Here is a 19,686-nt window from a genome sequence, read left to right as displayed (position 1 = left end):
AGCATTGTCCTTGTTTGAAAAGAGATCCAGAAAGGGTTTCACAAACTCTCGGCATATCTCTCAAAACAACGACCTGGATAACGTCAACTCCAGCAAATTTGGAAACCTCCAGCTGTCTGCCATCACATTGTCGGTGCCCTTGATGTGTACTGTCGACGTGTGCAACAGGTTGATCTCTGCCCAATAACCCAATTGTTCTGCTATTGCATTGAGGGATTTTGAATGCATGCTTCACTGTTGGTTAATGTAAAAGACAGCTACCTTATTCTCTGTCTTTACTAGCACATTTTTTTGAGACAGATGATGATGGGAAAACTTCAAAGCCTTGAAGATTACCATCAACTCCATCTATTTCCATGACCTCCGACTCTCTAGGAAAGACCACTTGAATCGACAGGATCAGTCCAACACAGTAGCTCTCCAGCCAGGTTTGCTGGCATCTGTTGCGAGGAATTCAGGAGCATCCAGGTGTATTAGTGTCCACTTAGACCAGTGGTCTTCAAACTCTTTAATGCCGCATCCACCCAATGGGAAAAAAAACATTGGTGCCTCCCCTCTGAATTGTCCACAATTCTTCTATTAAATTGACACTGTTTAAATATGTCTAGACCTATTTAAACATTGCAGTTAAGTTCTGTTACTGTTTTAAAAATGCAATCAAATACATCACCCCAAATATACTATTCTGGTCAGGCCTGCCCTACTAACCAATTGCAGCGTCATGCTCTGCTGAGTAAACTGATCTCACGACAGTGAGGAATGCACATGCCGGGTGGTGCCCGGCGCACGAAAGCGCGCCTTCTTGTGTTGTACGTCTCTTCGCGCAAATGCAAACTCAGATTTCCTGCACTGTGGTCGGCAGGAGAGACATGGGAAGGCGCAGTAGGGAAGGCTTGAGCAACGAACCGTTGGCTATGTTTTGTTGTTACTTTGTTGACATGAGCTCAAGTAATTTGAAGCAGAAGGAACGGCCAGACCTAAAAAAAACTCTCTTACCTCCAACGCCGAATAACCACTATAATTATAATATCTCAAAAGCAGCTGGCCTTGTAAACTTAATGAGCAAGCAAGCCGATGCATTTTGGGTTTTGTTGTAAAAGAATAAAAATACTATCCATCCTTTCCTTTTTTTCCGGCAACAAGCGATGTTACAAAGATATCACAGCACACAGTGAGATTGAGTGAAAGAAGAGGTACTGAGGCTGGCGTGCAGCACTCCACAGCTCTTGTTATTGTAATCCAGACAGGGGGCGGAAGGAGAAAAGTATGAAGGAAATGCGATAGTGAGACCAACTCTTCTATCTATCTGCATTACATGGAAAAAGGATATATTTAGTACTCGTGGCCGGTTAGCTCAGTTGGTTAGAGTGTACTGCTAATAACGCCAAGGTCGCGGGTTCGATCCCCGTACGGGCCAGGTTGCATTTTTTCTCTCAACTAAACTCTTTTTTTCTCATTTAATCAAGCTCTTATAAATCCATACACTCTGTTGCTCCAGTATACGTTCACTTTCCATTAGTCCTTCTTTTGCCACTGCTGACCAAAGCTCAAGCCGGCAGCGCCAGTAGAACAACACAAGTGCAAGGGATTGTCTCTCCAAGATGGAGACACTGCCTCAGACTATGTCTCGTGAGAGGTGGAGGGAGACCAAGAGCTGATTATTAGATGCGTGGGGATAAGAGGAACATAACTCAGGTGAACAGATTCTGGATAGTGATGCTATAGCTAGGATCAGCAACGTTACAGGGCAAAGGATAGGAAAATAATTAGGTGACAGAAGTATAGAAGTGGCTACAAGGGGGTGTGTCTCTTAAGAGGGCCGAAAGATACACTGAAGGCGAAGGTGAAGTGAAAGAAGAAAGAAAGATCAAAGGAAGTCGACAGTGATTGAGAGAAAACTCACAAAGGCAAATTGAGCAAAAGACAAGGCCTGGGGAGTTAGACTACTTCAATGCAAATTTACGCCGCAGATGAGCATGACAACTGACCCTTGTACAGTGGTGCTGAAACAATTTTCAGTGTGGGGGTGCTGCCATCAAAGGGCTTCTGAAAATCCAGGAATTATACAAAGAACAAGTCCTGCGGAATGAGCCACGCACATTCAGAAAGAGTGGTGATGCGTTGGTTACTTATTGGTAATCTTCATTAGCCTTAGTCCATTGCGTCCTTTTGACAGTCATTACAAAGTAAGGTTATGTCACCTTCCAACAGGAAGAAAGAACAGGAAGATCCTTAAATGCTAGCCCCATGCACCCAACCTGGGTGCCAAGCCCTTGCCAAAGGACTGATGGGAAGGTGGGCAGGATGTAATGTTTGTGACAAAGACAAGATGGACTAAGGGTAATGCAGAGTTCAAAACATTGGTACTCAAATGCAAAACAGAAAAATTATTAAGCCATAATGCTTGACAAATGTATGCTCTCAGGACCAAGTAGCCACCCTAGGAATTTCCTAGATTGTTACTCACTGGAATTCAACCAAGGAGGTGGCCATTCCTCTCGTAGACCATCCCTGAACTGGAAGATATTCTAAAAAGCCTTGCAAAGCCAGAAAAATTGACAACTTAATCCACCTACTCAGAGTCATAAAAGTCACCTTCTTGTCTTTTCCAGGCTGTCCAAAAGTCACAAACAAGGAGTCGGTTTTCCTGAACTGCAGAGGCCTGGTGACATAAATGAAAAGAGCTCTTTAAACATCAAGTGTATTCAGCAAATGTTCCTCCGGAGAGGAAGGAGAGGGAATGAAAGAAGGAAGAATTATTTCCTAAGATCTATCAAAAATAGACTTAACCTTTGCAGCAAAGGTAAGGCTAGGCCTTCAAGTTACTCCATCTTCCAAAGTATCAAATGAAGAGAGGACAGCATTTTAAGGCTCCCAGCTCCCCAATTGTTCTCAGCAAGGTGATAGGAAATAGGAAAATAACTTTATAGGAAACAATCTTTATGTCTACAGTATCCAGATCCTCAAAGAGATAAAATTGCAAAGCCTATAAAAGAGTAGGAAGATTCTGAGTTGGAGAAAAGGGATTTTTCAACTGGTCTTACAATTGACAAAAGATCAGAACAGTCTAGACACCAAAGATTGTAACATCTTCGAAGGTACAGAAAAGTCCCTAAAAACCTTTATCTCAAAGCAATGAGCTTTCAGAGTGGAAAGAGATTGAAGTGAAACCCATTTGAAGAAAATGCAAAATAGCAGCCAAACTACAGGTAGGTGCCAAAAGATCATGAGCAGAACATCACGTCTCAAAAGACTTCCAGTTCTTTGAGTAAGACTTCGAAGTAGAAGGCCTGCTGGAGTGCTGAATTAACTCCACTAAGGAAGAGGAAAGACCCTTTGCTAGCAGTCCAGACTTCTCAACCTCCAAAGCGATAGAGTGAGTTGGAGCAAGAAGGTCAGGGACGACATTCTGAGAGAGACACACTTGAGCAGTACCCAATGAGGTAGAAGAGCCAGGGTTCAGAAGAGGAAACCATGACATCTCTGGCCAATAAGGGCCCACAAGAATAAAGTTCCCTCGCCCCTGCTGAGACTTGAAGAGAACCATCTGGATCAATAAAAAGTAGGGGAATGTATAAAGGAGACTTCTCAGCCACTTTATCACCAATACGTCCACTACCTAGGCTCCTTGTTCCGGAAGCCTGGATCAGAGTCGACAAAGATGAGCATTGTCCTTGTTTGAAAAGAGATCCAGAAAGGGTTTCACAAACTCTCGGCATATCTCTCAAAACAACGACCTGGATAACGTCAACTCCAGCAAATTTGGAAACCTCCAGCTGTCTGCCATCACATTGTCGGTGCCCTTGATGTGTACTGCCGACGTGTGCAACAGGTTGATCTCTGCCCAATAACCCAATTGTTCTCCTATTGCATTGAGGGATTTTGAATGCATGCTTCACTGTTGGTTAATGTAAAAGACAGCTACCTTATTCTCTGTCTTTACTAGCACATTTTTTTGAGACAGATGATGATGGGAAAACTTCAAAGCCTTGAAGATTACCATCAACTCCATCTATTTGCATGACCTCCGACTCTCTAGGAAAGACCACTTGAATCGACAGGATCAGTCCAACACAGTAGCTCTCCAGCCAGGTTTGCTGGCATCTGTTGCGAGTAATTCAGGAGCATCCAGGTGTATTAGTGTCCACTTAGACCAGTGGTCTTCAAACTCTTTAATGCCGCATCCACCCAATGGGAAAAAAAAGCATTGGTGCCTCCCCTCTGAATTGTCCACAATTCTTCTATTAAATTGACACTGTTTAAATATGTCTGGACCTATTTAAACATTGCAGTTAAGTTCTGTTACTGTTTTAAAAATGCAATCAAATACATGACCCCAAATATACTATTCTGGTCAGGCCTGCCCTACTAACCAATTGCAGCGTCATGCTCTGCTGAGTAAACTGATCTCACAACAGTGAGGAATGCACAGGCCGGGTGGTGCCCGGCGCACGAAAGCGTGCCTTCTTGTGTTGTACGTCTCTTCGCGCAAATGCAAACTCAGATTTCCTGCACTGTGGTCGGCAGGAGAGACATGGGAAGGTGCAGTAGGGAAGGCTTGAGCAACGAACCGTTGGCTATGTTTTGTTGTTACTTTGTTGACATGAGCTCAAGTAATTTGAAGCAGAAGGAACGGCCAGACCTAAAAAAAACTCTCTTACCTCCAACGCCGAATAACCACTATAATTATAATATCTCAAAAGCAGCTGGCCTTGTAAACTTAATGAGCAAGCAAGCCGATGCATTTTGGGTTTTGTTGTAAAAGAATAAAAATACTATCCATCCTTTCCTTTTTTTCCGGCAACAAGCGATGTTACAAAGATATCACAGCACACAGTGAGATTGAGTGAAAGAAGAGGCACTGAGGCTGGCGTGCAGCACTCCACAGCTCTTGTTATTGTAATCCAGACAGGGGGCGGAAGGAGAAAAGTATGAAGGAAATGCGCTAGTGAGACCAACTCTTCTATCTATCTGCATTACATGGAAAAAGGATATATTTAGTACTCCTGGCCGGTTAGCTCAGTTGGTTAGAGCATGGTGCTAATAACGCCAAGGTCGCGGGTTCGATCCCCGTACGGGCCAGGTTGCATTTTTTCTCTCAACTAAACTCTTTTTTTCTCATTCAATAAAGCTCTTATAAATCCATACACTCTGTTGCTCCAGTATACGTTCACTTTCCATTAGTCCTTCTTTTTCCACTGCTGACCAAAGCTCAAGCCGGCAGCGCCAGTAGAACAACACAAGTGCAAGGGATTGTCTCTCCAAGATGGAGACACTGCCTCAGACTATGTCTCGTGAGAGGTGGAGGGAGACCAAGAGCTGATTATTAGATGCGTGGGGATAAGAGGAACATAACTCAGGTGAACAGATTCTGGATAGTGATGCTATAGCTAGGATCAGCAACGTTACAGGGCAAAGGATAGGAAAATAATTAGGTGACAGAAGTATAGAAGTGGCTACAAGGGGGTGTGTCTCTTAAGAGGGCCGAAAGATACACTGAAGGCGAAGGTGAAGTGAAAGAAGAAAGAAAGATCAAAGGAAGTCGACAGTGATTGAGAGAAAACTCACAAAGGCAAATTGAGCAAAAGACAAGGCCTGGGGAGTTAGACTACTTCAATGCAAATTTACGCCGCAGATGAGCATGACAACTGACCCTTGTACAGTGGTGCTGAAACAATTTTCAGTGTGGGGGTGCTGCCATCAAAGGGCTTCTGAAAATCCAGGAATTATACAAAGAACAAGTCCTGCGGAATGAGCCACGCACATTCAGAAAGAGTGGTGATGCGTTGGTTACTTATTGGTAATCTTCATTAGCCTTAGTCCATTGCGTCCTTTTGACAGTCATTACAAAGTAAGGTTATGTCACCTTCCAACAGGAAGAAAGAACAGGAAGATCCTTAAATGCTAGCCCCATGCACCCAACCTGGGTGCCAAGCCCTTGCCAAAGGACTGATGGGAAGGTGGGCAGGATGTAATGTTTGTGACAAAGACAAGATGGACTAAGGGTAATGCAGAGTTCAAAACATTGGTACTCAAATGCAAAACAGAAAAATTATTAAGCCATAATGCTTGACAAATGTATGCTCTGAGGACCAAGTAGCCACCCTAGGAATTTCCTAGATTGTTACTCACTGGAATTCAACCCAGGAGGTGGCCATTCCTCTCGTAGACCATCCCTGAACTGGAAGATATTCTAAAAAGCCTTGCAAAGCCAGAAAAATTGACAACTTAATCCACCTACTCAGAGTCATAAAAGTCACCTTCTTGTCTTTTCCAGGCTGTCCAAAAGTCACAAACAAGGAGTCGGTTTTCCTGAACTGCAGAGGCCTGGTGACATAAATGAAAAGAGCTCTTTAAACATCAAGTGTATTCAGCAAATGTTCCTCCGGAGAGGAAGGAGAGGGAATGAAAGAAGGAAGAATTATTTCCTAAGATCTATCAAAAATAGACTTAACCTTTGCAGCAAAGGTAAGGCTAGGCCTTAAAGTTACCCCATCTTCCAAAGTATCAAATGAAGAGAGGACAGCATTTTAAGGCTCCCAGCTCCCCTATTGTTCTCAGCAAGGTGATAGGAAATAGGAAAATAACTTTATAGGAAACAATCTTTATGTCTACAGTATCCAGATCCTCAAAGAGATAAAATTGCAAAGCCTATAAAAGAGTAGGAAGATTCTGAGTTGGAGAAAAGGGATTTTTCAACTGGTCTTACAATTGACAAAAGATCAGAACAGTCTAGACACCAAAGATTGTAACATCTTCGAAGGTACAGAAAAGTCCCTAAAAACCTTTATCGCAAAGCAATGAGCTTTCAGAGTGGAAAGAGATTGAAGTGAAACCCATTTGAAGAAAATGCAAAATAGCAGACAAACTACAGGTAGGTGCCAAAAGATCATAAGCAGAACATCACGTCTCAAAAGACTTCCAGTTCTTTGAGTAAGACTTCGAAGTAGAAGGCCTGCTGGAGTGCTGAATTAACTCCACTAAGGAAGAGGAAAGACCCTTTGCTAGCAGTCCAGACTTCTCAACCTCCAAAGCGATAGAGTGAGTTGGAGCAAGAAGGTCAGGGACGACATTCTGAGAGAGACACACTTGAGCAGTACCAAATGAGGTAGAAGAGCCAGGGTTCAGAAGAGGAAACCATGACATCTCTGGCCAATAAGGGCCCACAAGAATAAAGTTCCCTCGCCCCTGCTGAGACTTGAAGAGAACCATCTGGATCAATAAAAAGTAGGGGAATGTATAAAGGAGACTTCTCAGCCACTTTATCACCAATACGTCCACTACCTAGGCTCCTTGTTCCGGAAGCCTGGATCAGAATCGACAAAGATGAGCATTGTCCTTGTTTGAAAAGAGATCCAGAAAGGGTTTCACAAACTCTCGGCATATCTCTCAAAACAACGACCTGGATAACGTCAACTCCAGCAAATTTGGAAACCTCCAGCTGTCTGCCATCACATTGTCGGTGCCCTTGATGTGTACTGCCGACGTGTGCAACAGGTTGATCTCTGCCCAATAACCCAATTGTTCTGCTATTGCATTGAGGGATTTTGAATGCATGCTTCACTGTTGGTTAATGTAAAAGACAGCTACCTTATTCTCTGTCTTTACTAGCACATTTTTTTGAGACAGATGATGATGGGAAAACTTCAAAGCCTTGAAGATTACTATCAACTCCATCTATTTCCATGACCTCCGACTCTCTAGGAAAGACCACTTGAATCGACAGGATCAGTCCAACACAGTAGCTCTCCAGCCAGGTTTGCTGGCATCTGTTGCGAGGAATTCAGGAGCATCCAGGTGTATTAGTGTCCACTTAGACCAGTGGTCTTCAAACTCTTTAATGCCGCATCCACCCAATGGGAAAAAAAACATTGGTGCCTCCCCTCTGAATTGTTCACAATTCTTCTATTAAATTGACACTGTTTAAATATGTCTAGACCTATTTAAACATTGCAGTTAAGTTCTGTTACTGTTTTAAAAAAGCAATCAAATACATGACCCCAAATATACTATTCTGGTCAGGCCTGCCCTACTAACCAATTGCAGCGTCATGCTCTGCTGAGTAAACTGATCTCACGACAGTGAGGAATGCACAGGCCGGGTGGTGCCCGGCGCACGAAAGCGTGCCTTCTTGTGTTGTACGTCTCTTCGCGCAAATGCAAACTCAGATTTCCTGCACTGTGGTCGGCAGGAGAGACATGGGAAGGCGCAGTAGGGAAGGCTTGAGCAACGAACCGTTGGCTATGTTTTGTTGTTACTTTGTTGACATGAGCTCAAGTAATTTGAAGCAGAAGGAACGGCCAGACCTAAAAAAAACTCTCCTACCTCCAACGCCGAATAACCACTATAATTATAATATCTCAAAAGCAGCTGGCCTTGTAAACCTAATGAGCAAGCAAGCCGATGCATTTTGGGTTTTGTTGTAAAAGAATAAAAATACTATCCATCCTTTCCTTTTTTTCCGGCAACAAGCGATGTTACAAAGATATCACAGCACACAGTGAGATTGAGTGAAAGAAGAGGCACTGAGGCTGGCGTGCAGCACTCCACAGCTCTTGTTATTGTAATCCAGACAGGGGGAGGAAGGAGAAAAGTATGAAGGAAATGCGATAGTGAGACCAACTCTTCTATCTATCTGCATTACATGGAAAAAGGATATATTTAGTACTCCTGGCAGGTTAGCTCAGTTGGTTAGAGCGTGGTGCTAATCAATGCCAAGGTCGCGGGTTCGATCCCCGTATGGGCCAGGTTGCATTTTTTCTCTCAACTAAACTCTTTTTTTCTCATTCAATAAAGCTCTTATAAATCCATACACTCTGTTGCTCCAGTATACGTTCACTTTCCATTAGTCCTTCTTTTGCCACTGCTGACCAAAGCTCAAGCCGGCAGCGCCAGTAGAACAACACAAGTGCAAGGGATTGTCTCTCCAAGATGGAGACACTGCCTCAGACTATGTCTCGTGAGAGGTGGAGGGAGACCAAGAGCTGATTATTAGATGCGTGGGGATAAGAGGAACATAACTCAGGTGAACAGATTCTGGATAGTGATGCTATAGCTAGGATCAGCAACGTTACAGGGCAAAGGATAGGAAAATAATTAGGTGACAGAAGTATAGAAGTGGCTACAAGGGGGTGTGTCTCTTAAGAGGGCCGAAAGATACACTGAAGGCGAAGGTGAAGTGAAAGAAGAAAGAAAGATCAAAGGAAGTCGACAGTGATTGAGAGAAAACTCACAAAGGCAAATTGAGCAAAAGACAAGGCCTGGGGAGTTAGACTACTTCAATGCAAATTTACGCCGCAGATGAGCATGACAACTGACCCTTGTACAGTGGTGCTGAAACAATTTTCAGTGTGGGGGTGCTGCCATCAAAGGGCTTCTGAAAATCCAGGAATTATACAAAGAACAAGTCCTGCGGAATGAGCCACGCACATTCAGAAAGAGTGGTGATGCGTTGGTTACTTATTGGTAATCTTCATTAGCCTTAGTCCATTGCGTCCTTTTGACAGTCATTACAAAGTAAGGTTATGTCACCTTCCAACAGGAAGAAAGAACAGGAAGATCCTTAAATGCTAGCCCCATGCACCCAACCTGGGTGCCAAGCCCTTGCCAAAGGACTGATGGGAAGGTGGGCAGGATGTAATGTTTGTGACAAAGACAAGATGGACTAAGGGTAATGCAGAGTTCAAAACATTGGTACTCAAATGCAAAACAGAAAAATTATTAAGCCATAATGCTTGACAAATGTATGCTCTCAGGACCAAGTAGCCACCCTAGGAATTTCCTAGATTGTTACTCACTGGAATTCAACCCAGGAGGTGGCCATTCCTCTCGTAGACCATCCCTGAACTGGAAGATATTCTAAAAAGCCTTGCAAAGCCAGAAAAATTGACAACTTAATCCACCTACTCAGAGTCATAAAAGTCACCTTCTTGTCTTTTCCAGGCTGTCCAAAAGTCACAAACAAGGAGTCGGTTTTCCTGAACTGCAGAGGCCTGGTGACATAAATGAAAAGAGCTCTTTAAACATCAAGTGTATTCAGCAAATGTTCCTCCGGAGAGGAAGGAGAGGGAATGAAAGAAGGAAGAATTATTTCCTAAGATCTATCAAAAATAGACTTAACCTTTGCAGCAAAGGTAAGGCTAGGCCTTAAAGTTACCCCATCTTCCAAAGTATCAAATGAAGAGAGGACAGCATTTTAAGGCTCCCAGCTCCCCAATTGTTCTCAGCAAGGTGATAGGAAATAGGAAAATAACTTTATAGGAAACAATCTTTATGTCTACAGTATCCAGATCCTCAAAGAGATAAAATTGCAAAGCCTATAAAAGAGTAGGAAGATTCTGAGTTGGAGAAAAGGGATTTTTCAACTGGTCTTACAATTGACAAAAGATCAGAACAGTCTAGACACCAAAGATTGTAACATCTTCGAAGGTACAGAAAAGTCCCTAAAAACCTTTATCTCAAAGCAATGAGCTTTCAGAGTGGAAAGAGATTGAAGTGAAACCCATTTGAAGAAAATGCAAAATAGCAGCCAAACTACAGGTAGGTGCCAAAAGATCATGAGCAGAACATCACGTCTCAAAAGACTTCCAGTTCTTTGAGTAAGACTTCGAAGTAGAAGGCCTGCTGGAGTGCTGAATTAACTCCACTAAGGAAGAGGAAAGACCCTTTGCTAGCAGTCCAGACTTCTCAACCTCCAAAGCGATAGAGTGAGTTGGAGCAAGAAGGTCAGGGACGACATTCTGAGAGAGACACACTTGAGCAGTACCCAATGAGGTAGAAGAGCCAGGGTTCAGAAGAGGAAACCATGACATCTCTGGCCAATAAGGGCCCACAAGAATAAAGTTCCCTCGCCCCTGCTGAGACTTGAAGAGAACCATCTGGATCAATAAAAAGTAGGGGAATGTATAAAGGAGACTTCTCAGCCACTTTATCACCAATACGTCCACTACCTAGGCTCCTTGTTCCGGAAGCCTGGATCAGAATCGACAAAGATGAGCATTGTCCTTGTTTGAAAAGAGATCCAGAAAGGGTTTCACAAACTCTCGGCATATCTCTCAAAACAACGACCTGGATAACGTCAACTCCAGCAAATTTGGAAACCTCCAGCTGTCTGCCATCACATTGTCGGTGCCCTTGATGTGTACTGCCGACGTGTGCAACAGGTTGATCTCTGCCCAATAACCCAATTGTTCTCCTATTGCATTGAGGGATTTTGAATGCATGCTTCACTGTTGGTTAATGTAAAAGACAGCTACCTTATTCTCTGTCTTTACTAGCACATTTTTTTGAGACAGATGATGATGGGAAAACTTCAAAGCCTTGAAGATTACCATCAACTCCATCTATTTGCATGACCTCCGACTCTCTAGGAAAGACCACTTGAATCGACAGGATCAGTCCAACACAGTAGCTCTCCAGCCAGGTTTGCTGGCATCTGTTGCGAGTAATTCAGGAGCATCCAGGTGTATTAGTGTCCACTTAGACCAGTGGTCTTCAAACTCTTTAATGCCGCATCCACCCAATGGGAAAAAAAAGCATTGGTGCCTCCCCTCTGAATTGTCCACAATTCTTCTATTAAATTGACACTGTTTAAATATGTCTGGACCTATTTAAACATTGCAGTTAAGTTCTGTTACTGTTTTAAAAATGCAATCAAATACATGACCCCAAATATACTATTCGGGTCAGGCCTGCCCTACTAACCAATTGCAGCGTCATGCTCTGCTGAGTAAACTGATCTCACAACAGTGAGGAATGCACAGGCCGGGTGGTGCCCGGCGCACGAAAGCGTGCCTTCTTGTGTTGTACGTCTCTTCGCGCAAATGCAAACTCAGATTTCCTGCACTGTGGTCGGCAGGAGAGACATGGGAAGGTGCAGTAGGGAAGGCTTGAGCAACGAACCGTTGGCTATGTTTTGTTGTTACTTTGTTGACATGAGCTCAAGTAATTTGAAGCAGAAGGAACGGCCAGACCTAAAAAAAACTCTCTTACCTCCAACGCCGAATAACCACTATAATTATAATATCTCAAAAGCAGCTGGCCTTGTAAACTTAATGAGCAAGCAAGCCGATGTATTTTGGGTTTTGTTGTAAAAGAATAAAAATACTATCCATCCTTTCCTTTTTTTCCGGCAACAAGCGATGTTACAAAGATATCACAGCACACAGTGAGATTGAGTGAAAGAAGAGGCACTGAGGCTGGCGTGCAGCACTCCACAGCTCTTGTTATTGTAATCCAGACAGGGGGCGGAAGGAGAAAAGTATGAAGGAAATGCGATAGTGAGACCAACTCTTCTATCTATCTGCATTACATGGAAAAAGGATATATTTAGTACTCCTGGCCGGTTAGCTCAGTTGGTTAGAGCATGGTGCTAATAACGCCAAGGTCGCGGGTTCGATCCCCGTACGGGCCAGGTTGCATTTTTTCTCTCAACTAAACTCTTTTTTTCTCATTTAATAAAGCTCTTATAAATCCATACACTCTGTTGCTCCAGTATACGTTCACTTTCCATTAGTCCTTCTTTTTCCACTGCTGACCAAAGCTCAAGCCGGCAGCGCCAGTAGAACAACACAAGTGCAAGGGATTGTCTCTCCAAGATGGAGACACTGCCTCAGACTATGTCTCGTGAGAGGTGGAGGGAGACCAAGAGCTGATTATTAGATGCGTGGGGATAAGAGGAACATAACTAAGGTGAACAGATTCTGGATAGTGATGCTATAGCTAGGATCAGCAACGTTACAGGGCAAAGGATAGGAAAATAATTAGGTGACAGAAGTATAGAAGTGGCTACAAGGGGGTGTGTCTCTTAAGAGGGCCGAAAGATACACTGAAGGCGAAGGTGAAGTGAAAGAAGAAAGAAAGATCAAAGGAAGTCGACAGTGATTGAGAGAAAACTCACAAAGGCAAATTGAGCAAAAGACAAGGCCTGGGGAGTTAGACTACTTCAATGCAAATTTACGCCGCAGATGAGCATGACAACTGACCCTTGTACAGTGGTGCTGAAACAATTTTCAGTGTGGGGGTGCTGCCATCAAAGGGCTTCTGAAAATCCAGGAATTATACAAAGAACAAGTCCTGCGGAATGAGCCACGCACATTCAGAAAGAGTGGTGATGCGTTGGTTACTTATTGGTAATCTTCATTAGCCTTAGTCCATTGCGTCCTTTTGACAGTCATTACAAAGTAAGGTTATGTCACCTTCCAACAGGAAGAAAAAACAGGAAGATCCTTAAATTCTAGCCCCATGCACCCAACCTGGGTGCCAAGCCCTTGCCAAAGGACTGATGGGAAGGTGGGCAGGATGTAATGTTTGTGACAAAGACAAGATGGACTAAGGGTAATGCAGAGTTCAAAACATTGGTACTCAAATGCAAAACAGAAAAATTATTAAGCCATAATGCTTGACAAATGTATGCTCTGAGGACCAAGTAGCCACCCTAGGAATTTCCTAGATTGTTACTCACTGGAATTCAACCCAGGAGGTGGCCATTCCTCTCGTTGACCATCCCTGAACTGGAAGATATTCTAAAAAGCCTTGCAAAGCCAGAAAAATTGACAACTTAATCCACCTACTCAGAGTCATAAAAGTCACCTTCTTGTCTTTTCCAGGCTGTCCAAAAGTCACAAACAAGGAGTCGGTTTTCCTGAACTGCAGAGGCCTGGTGACATAAATGAAAAGAGCTCTTTAAACATCAAGTGTATTCAGCAAATGTTCCTCCGGAGAGGAAGGAGAGGGAATGAAAGAAGGAAGAATTATTTCCTAAGATCTATCAAAAATAGACTTAACCTTTGCAGCAAAGGTAAGGCTAGGCCTTAAAGTTACCCCATCTTCCAAAGTATCAAATGAAGAGAGGACAGCATTTTAAGGCTCCCAGCTCCCCTATTGTTCTCAGCAAGGTGATAGGAAATAGGAAAATAACTTTATAGGAAACAATCTTTATGTCTACAGTATCCAGATCCTCAAAGAGATAAAATTGCAAAGCCTATAAAAGAGTAGGAAGATTCTGAGTTGGAGAAAAGGGATTTTTCAACTGGTCTTACAATTGACAAAAGATCAGAACAGTCTAGACACCAAAGATTGTAACATCTTCGAAGGTACAGAAAAGTCCCTAAAAACCTTTATCGCAAAGCAATGAGCTTTCAGAGTGGAAAGAGATTGAAGTGAAACCCATTTGAAGAAAATGCAAAATAGCAGACAAACTACAGGTAGGTGCCAAAAGATCATAAGCAGAACATCACGTCTCAAAAGACTTCCAGTTCTTTGAGTAAGACTTCGAAGTAGAAGGCCTGCTGGAGTGCTGAATTAACTCCACTAAGGAAGAGGAAAGACCCTTTGCTAGCAGTCCAGACTTCTCAACCTCCAAAGCGATAGAGTGAGTTGGAGCAAGAAGGTCAGGGACGACATTCTGAGAGAGACACACTTGAGCAGTACCCAATGAGGTAGAAGAGCCAGGGTTCAGAAGAGGAAACCATGACATCTCTGGCCAATAAGGGCCCACAAGAATAAAGTTCCCTCGCCCCTGCTGAGACTTGAAGAGAACCATCTGGATCAATAAAAAGTAGGGGAATGTATAAAGGAGACTTCTCAGCCACTTTATCACCAATACGTCCACTACCTAGGCTCCTTGTTCCGGAAGCCTGGATCAGAATCGACAAAGATGAGCATTGTCCTTGTTTGAAAAGAGATCCAGAAAGGGTTTCACAAACTCTCGGCATATCTCTCAAAACAACGACCTGGATAACGTCAACTCCAGCAAATTTGGAAACCTCCAGCTGTCTGCCATCACATTGTCGGTGCCCTTGATGTGTACTGCCGACGTGTGCAACAGGTTGATCTCTGCCCAATAACCCAATTGTTCTGCTATTGCATTGAGGGATTTTGAATGCATGCTTCACTGTTGGTTAATGTAAAAGACAGCTACCTTATTCTCTGTCTTTACTAGCACATTTTTTTGAGACAGATGATGATGGGAAAACTTCAAAGCCTTGAAGATTACCATCAACTCCATCTATTTCCATGACCTCCGACTCTCTAGGAAAGACCACTTGAATCGACAGGATCAGTCCAACACAGTAGCTCTCCAGCCAGGTTTGCTGGCATCTGTTGCGAGGAATTCAGGAGCATCCAGGTGTATTAGTGTCCACTTAGACCAGTGGTCTTCAAACTCTTTAATGCCGCATCCACCCAATGGGAAAAAAAACATTGGTGCCTCCCCTCTGAATTGTTCACAATTCTTCTATTAAATTGACACTGTTTAAATATGTCTAGACCTATTTAAACATTGCAGTTAAGTTCTGTTACTGTTTTAAAAAAGCAATCAAATACATGACCCCAAATATACTATTCTGGTCAGGCCTGCCCTACTAACCAATTGCAGCGTCATGCTCTGCTGAGTAAACTGATCTCACGACAGTGAGGAATGCACAGGCCGGGTGGTGCCCGGCGCACGAAAGCGTGCCTTCTTGTGTTGTACGTCTCTTCGCGCAAATGCAAACTCAGATTTCCTGCACTGTGGTCGGCAGGAGAGACATGGGAAGGCGCAGTAGGGAAGGCTTGAGCAACGAACCGTTGGCTATGTTTTGTTGTTACTTTGTTGACATGAGCTCAAGTAATTTGAAGCAGAAGGATCGGCCAGACCTAAAAAAAACTCTCCTACCTCCAACGCCGAATAACCACTATAATTATAATATCTCAAAAGCAGCTGGCCTTGTAAACCTAATGAGCAAGCAAGCCGATGCATTTTGGGTTTTGTTGTAAAAGAATAAAAATACTATCCATCCTTTCCTTTTTTTCCGGCAACAAGCGATGTTACAAAGATATCACAGCACACAGTGAGATTGAGTGAAAGAAGAGGCACTGAGGCTGGCGTGCAGCACTCCACAGCTCTTGTTATTGTAATCCAGACAGGGGGCGGAAGGAGAAAAGTATGAAGGAAATGCGATAGTGAGACCAACTCTTCTATCTATCTGCATTACATGGAAAAAGGATATATTTAGTACTCCTGGCAGGTTAGCTCAGTTGGTTAGAGCGTGGTGCTAATCAATGCCAAGGTCGCGGGTTCGATCCCCGTATGGGCCAGGTTGCATTTTTTCTCTCAACTAAACTCTTTTTTTCTCATTCAATAAAGCTCTTATAAATCCATACACTCTGTTGCTCCAGTATACGTTCACTTTCCATTAGTCCTTCTTTTGCCACTGCTGACCAAAGCTCAAGCCGGCAGCGCCAGTAGAACAACACAAGTGCAAGGGATTGTCTCTCCAAGATGGAGACACTGCCTCAGACTATGTCTCGTGAGAGGTGGAGGGAGACCAAGAGCTGATTATTAGATGCGTGGGGATAAGAGGAACATAACTCAGGTGAACAGATTCTGGATAGTGATGCTATAGCTAGGATCAGCAACGTTACAGGGCAAAGGATAGGAAAATAATTAGGTGACAGAAGTATAGAAGTGGCTACAAGGGGGTGTGTCTCTTAAGAGGGCCGAAAGATACACTGAAGGCGAAGGTGAAGTGAAAGAAGAAAGAAAGATCAAAGGAAGTCGACAGTGATTGAGAGAAAACTCACAAAGGCAAATTGAGCAAAAGACAAGGCCTGGGGAGTTAGACTACTTCAATGCAAATTTACGCCGCAGATGAGCATGACAACTGACCCTTGTACAGTGGTGCTGAAACAATTTTCAGTGTGGGGGTGCTGCCATCAAAGGGCTTCTGAAAATCCAGGAATTATACAAAGAACAAGTCCTGCGGAATGAGCCACGCACATTCAGAAAGAGTGGTGATGCGTTGGTTACTTATTGGTAATCTTCATTAGCCTTAGTCCATTGCGTCCTTTTGACAGTCATTACAAAGTAAGGTTATGTCACCTTCCAACAGGAAGAAAGAACAGGAAGATCCTTAAATGCTAGCCCCATGCACCCAACCTGGGTGCCAAGCCCTTGCCAAAGGACTGAATGGAAGGTGGGCAGGATGTAATGTTTGTGACAAAGACAATATGGACTAAGGGTAATGCAGAGTTCAAAACATTGGTACTCAAATGCAAAACAGAAAAATTATTAAGCCATAATGCTTGACAAATGTATGCTCTGAGGACAAAGTAGCCACCCTAGGAATTTCCTAGGTTGTTACTCACTGGAATTCAACCCAGGAGGTGGCCATTCCTCTCGTAGACCATCCCTGAACTGGAAGATATTCTAAAAAGCCTTGCAAAGCCAGAAAAATTTACAACTTAATCCACCTACTCAGAGTCATAAAAGTCACCTTCTTGTCTTTTCCAGGCTGTCCAAAAGTCACAAACAAGGAGTCGGTTTTCCTGACCTGCAGAGGCCTGGTGACATAAATGAAAAGAGCTCTTTAAACATCAAGTGTATTCAGCAAATGTTCCTCCGGAGAGGAAGGAGAGGGAATGAAAGAAGGAAGAATTATTTCCTAAGATCTATCAAAAATAGACTTAACCTTTGCAGCAAAGGTAAGGCTAGGCCTTAAAGTTACCCCATCTTCCTAAGAATCAAATGAAGAGAGGATAGCATTTTAAGGCTCCCAGCTCCCCAATTGTTCTCAGCAAGGTGATAGGAAATAGGAAAATAACTTTATAGGAAACAATCTTTATGTCTACAGTATCCAGATCCTCAAAGAGATAAAATTGCAAAGCCTATAAAAGAGTAGGAAGATTCTGAGTTGGAGAAAAGGGATTTTTCAACTGGTCTTACAATTGACAAAAGATCAGAACAGTCTAGACACCAAAGATTGTAACATCTTCGAAGGTACAGAAAAGTCCCTAAAAACCTTTATCGCAAAGCAATGAGCTTTCAGAGTGGAAAGAGATTGAAGTGAAACCCATTTGAAGAAAATGCAAAATAGCAGACAAACTACAGGTAGGTGCCAAAAGATCATGAGCAGAACATCACGTCTCAAAAGACTTCCAGTTCTTTGAGTAAGACTTCGAAGTAGAAGGCCTGCTGGAGTGCTGAATTAACTCCACTAAGGAAGAGGAAAGACCCTTTGCTAGCAGTCCAGACTTCTCAACCTCCAAAGCGATAGAGTGAGTTGGAGCAAGAAGGTCAGGGACGACGTTCTGAGAGAGACACACTTGAGCAGTACCCAATGAGGTAGAAGAGCCAGGGTTCAGAAGAGGAAACCATGACATCTCTGGCCAATAAGGGCCCACAAGAATAAAGTTCCCTCGCCCCTGCTGAGACTTGAAGAGAGCCATCTGGATCAATAAAAAGTGGGGGAATGTATAAAGGAGACTTCTCAGCCACTTTATCACCAATACGTCCACTACCTAGGCTCCTTGTTCCGGAAGCCTGGATCAGAATCGACAAAGATGAGCATTGTCCTTGTTTGAAAAGAGATCCAGAAAGGGTTTCACAAACTCTCGGCATATCTCTCAAAACAACGACCTGGATAACGTCAACTCCAGCAAATGTGGAAACCTCCAGCTGTCTGCCATCACATTGTCGGTGCCCTTGATGTGTACTGTCGACGTGTGCAACAGGTTGATCTCTGCCCAATAACCCAATTGTTCTGCTATTGCATTGAGGGATTTTGAATGCATGCTTCACTGTTGGTTAATGTAAAAGACAGCTACCTTATTCTCTGTCTTTACTAGCACATTTTTTTGAGACAGATGATGATGGGAAAACTTCAAAGCCTTGAAGATTACCATCAACTCCATCTATTTCCATGACCTCCGACTCTCTAGGAAAGACCACTTGAATCGACAGGATCAGTCCAACACAGTAGCTCTCCAGCCAGGTTTGCTGGCATCTGGTGCGAGGAATTCAGGAGCATCCAGGTGTATTAGTGTCCACTTAGACCAGTGGTCTTCAAACTCTTTAATGCCGCATCCACCCAATGGGAAAAAAAACATTGGTGCCTCCCCTCTGAATTGTCCACAATTCTTCTATTAATTTGAAACTGTTTAAATATGTCTAGACCTATTTAAACATTGCAGTTAAGTTCTGTTACTGTTTTAAAAATGCAATCAAATACATGACCCCAAATATACTATTCTGGTCAGGCCTGCCCTACTAACCAATTGCAGCGTCATGCTCTGCTGAGTAAACTGGTCTCACGACAGTGAGGAATGCACAGGCCGGGTGGTGCCCGGCGCATGAAAGCGCGCCTTCTTGTGTTGTACGTCTCTTCGCGCAAATGCAAACTCAGATTTCCTGCACTGTGGTCGGCAGGAGAGACATGGGAAGGCGCAGTGGAGAAGGCTTGAGCAACGAACCGTTGGCTATGTTTTGTTGTTACTTTGTTGACATGAGCTCAAGTAATTTGAAGCAGAAGGAACGACCAGACCTAAAAAAAACTCTCTTATCTCCAACGCCGAATAACCACTATAATTATAATATCTCAAAAGCAGCTGGCCTTGTAAACTTAATGAGCAAGCAAGCCGATGCATTTTGGGTTTTGTTGTAAAAGAATAAAAATACTATCCATCCTTTCCTTTTTTTCCGGCAACAAGCGATGTTACAAAGATATCACAGCACACAGTGAGATTGAGTGAAAGAAGAGGCACTGAGGCGGGCGTGCAGCACTCCACAGCTCTTGTTATTGTAATCCAGACAGGGGGCGGAAGGAGAAAAGTATGAAGGAATTGCGATAGTGAGACCAACTCTTCTATCTATCTGCATTACATGGAAAAAGGATACATTTAGTACTCATGGCTGATTAGCTCAGTTGG

The 19,686-nt window shown here is 43.4% G+C and overlaps 2 non-coding genes across 2 annotated transcripts; both read left to right on the top strand.

Annotated features, from left to right (window-relative positions):
* The first annotated feature begins 5,008 nt into the window (after nucleotides 1-5,008).
* TRNAI-AAU (transfer RNA isoleucine (anticodon AAU)) lies at nucleotides 5,009-5,082 on the top strand. Its single transcript has one exon. It is a non-coding gene; the product is annotated as a tRNA-Ile (tRNA).
* Nucleotides 5,083-12,338: 7,256 nt separating this feature from the next.
* TRNAI-AAU (transfer RNA isoleucine (anticodon AAU)) lies at nucleotides 12,339-12,412 on the top strand. The gene has a single exon. It is a non-coding gene; the product is annotated as a tRNA-Ile (tRNA).
* Nucleotides 12,413-19,686: the final 7,274 nt, after the last annotated feature.

Source organism: Pleurodeles waltl, chromosome 12 (assembly GCF_031143425.1).
Source record: "Pleurodeles waltl isolate 20211129_DDA chromosome 12, aPleWal1.hap1.20221129, whole genome shotgun sequence".
In the NCBI taxonomy this organism is placed as follows: domain Eukaryota; kingdom Metazoa; phylum Chordata; class Amphibia; order Caudata; family Salamandridae; genus Pleurodeles; species Pleurodeles waltl.
This window is presented reverse-complemented; position numbering and strand designations above follow the sequence as displayed.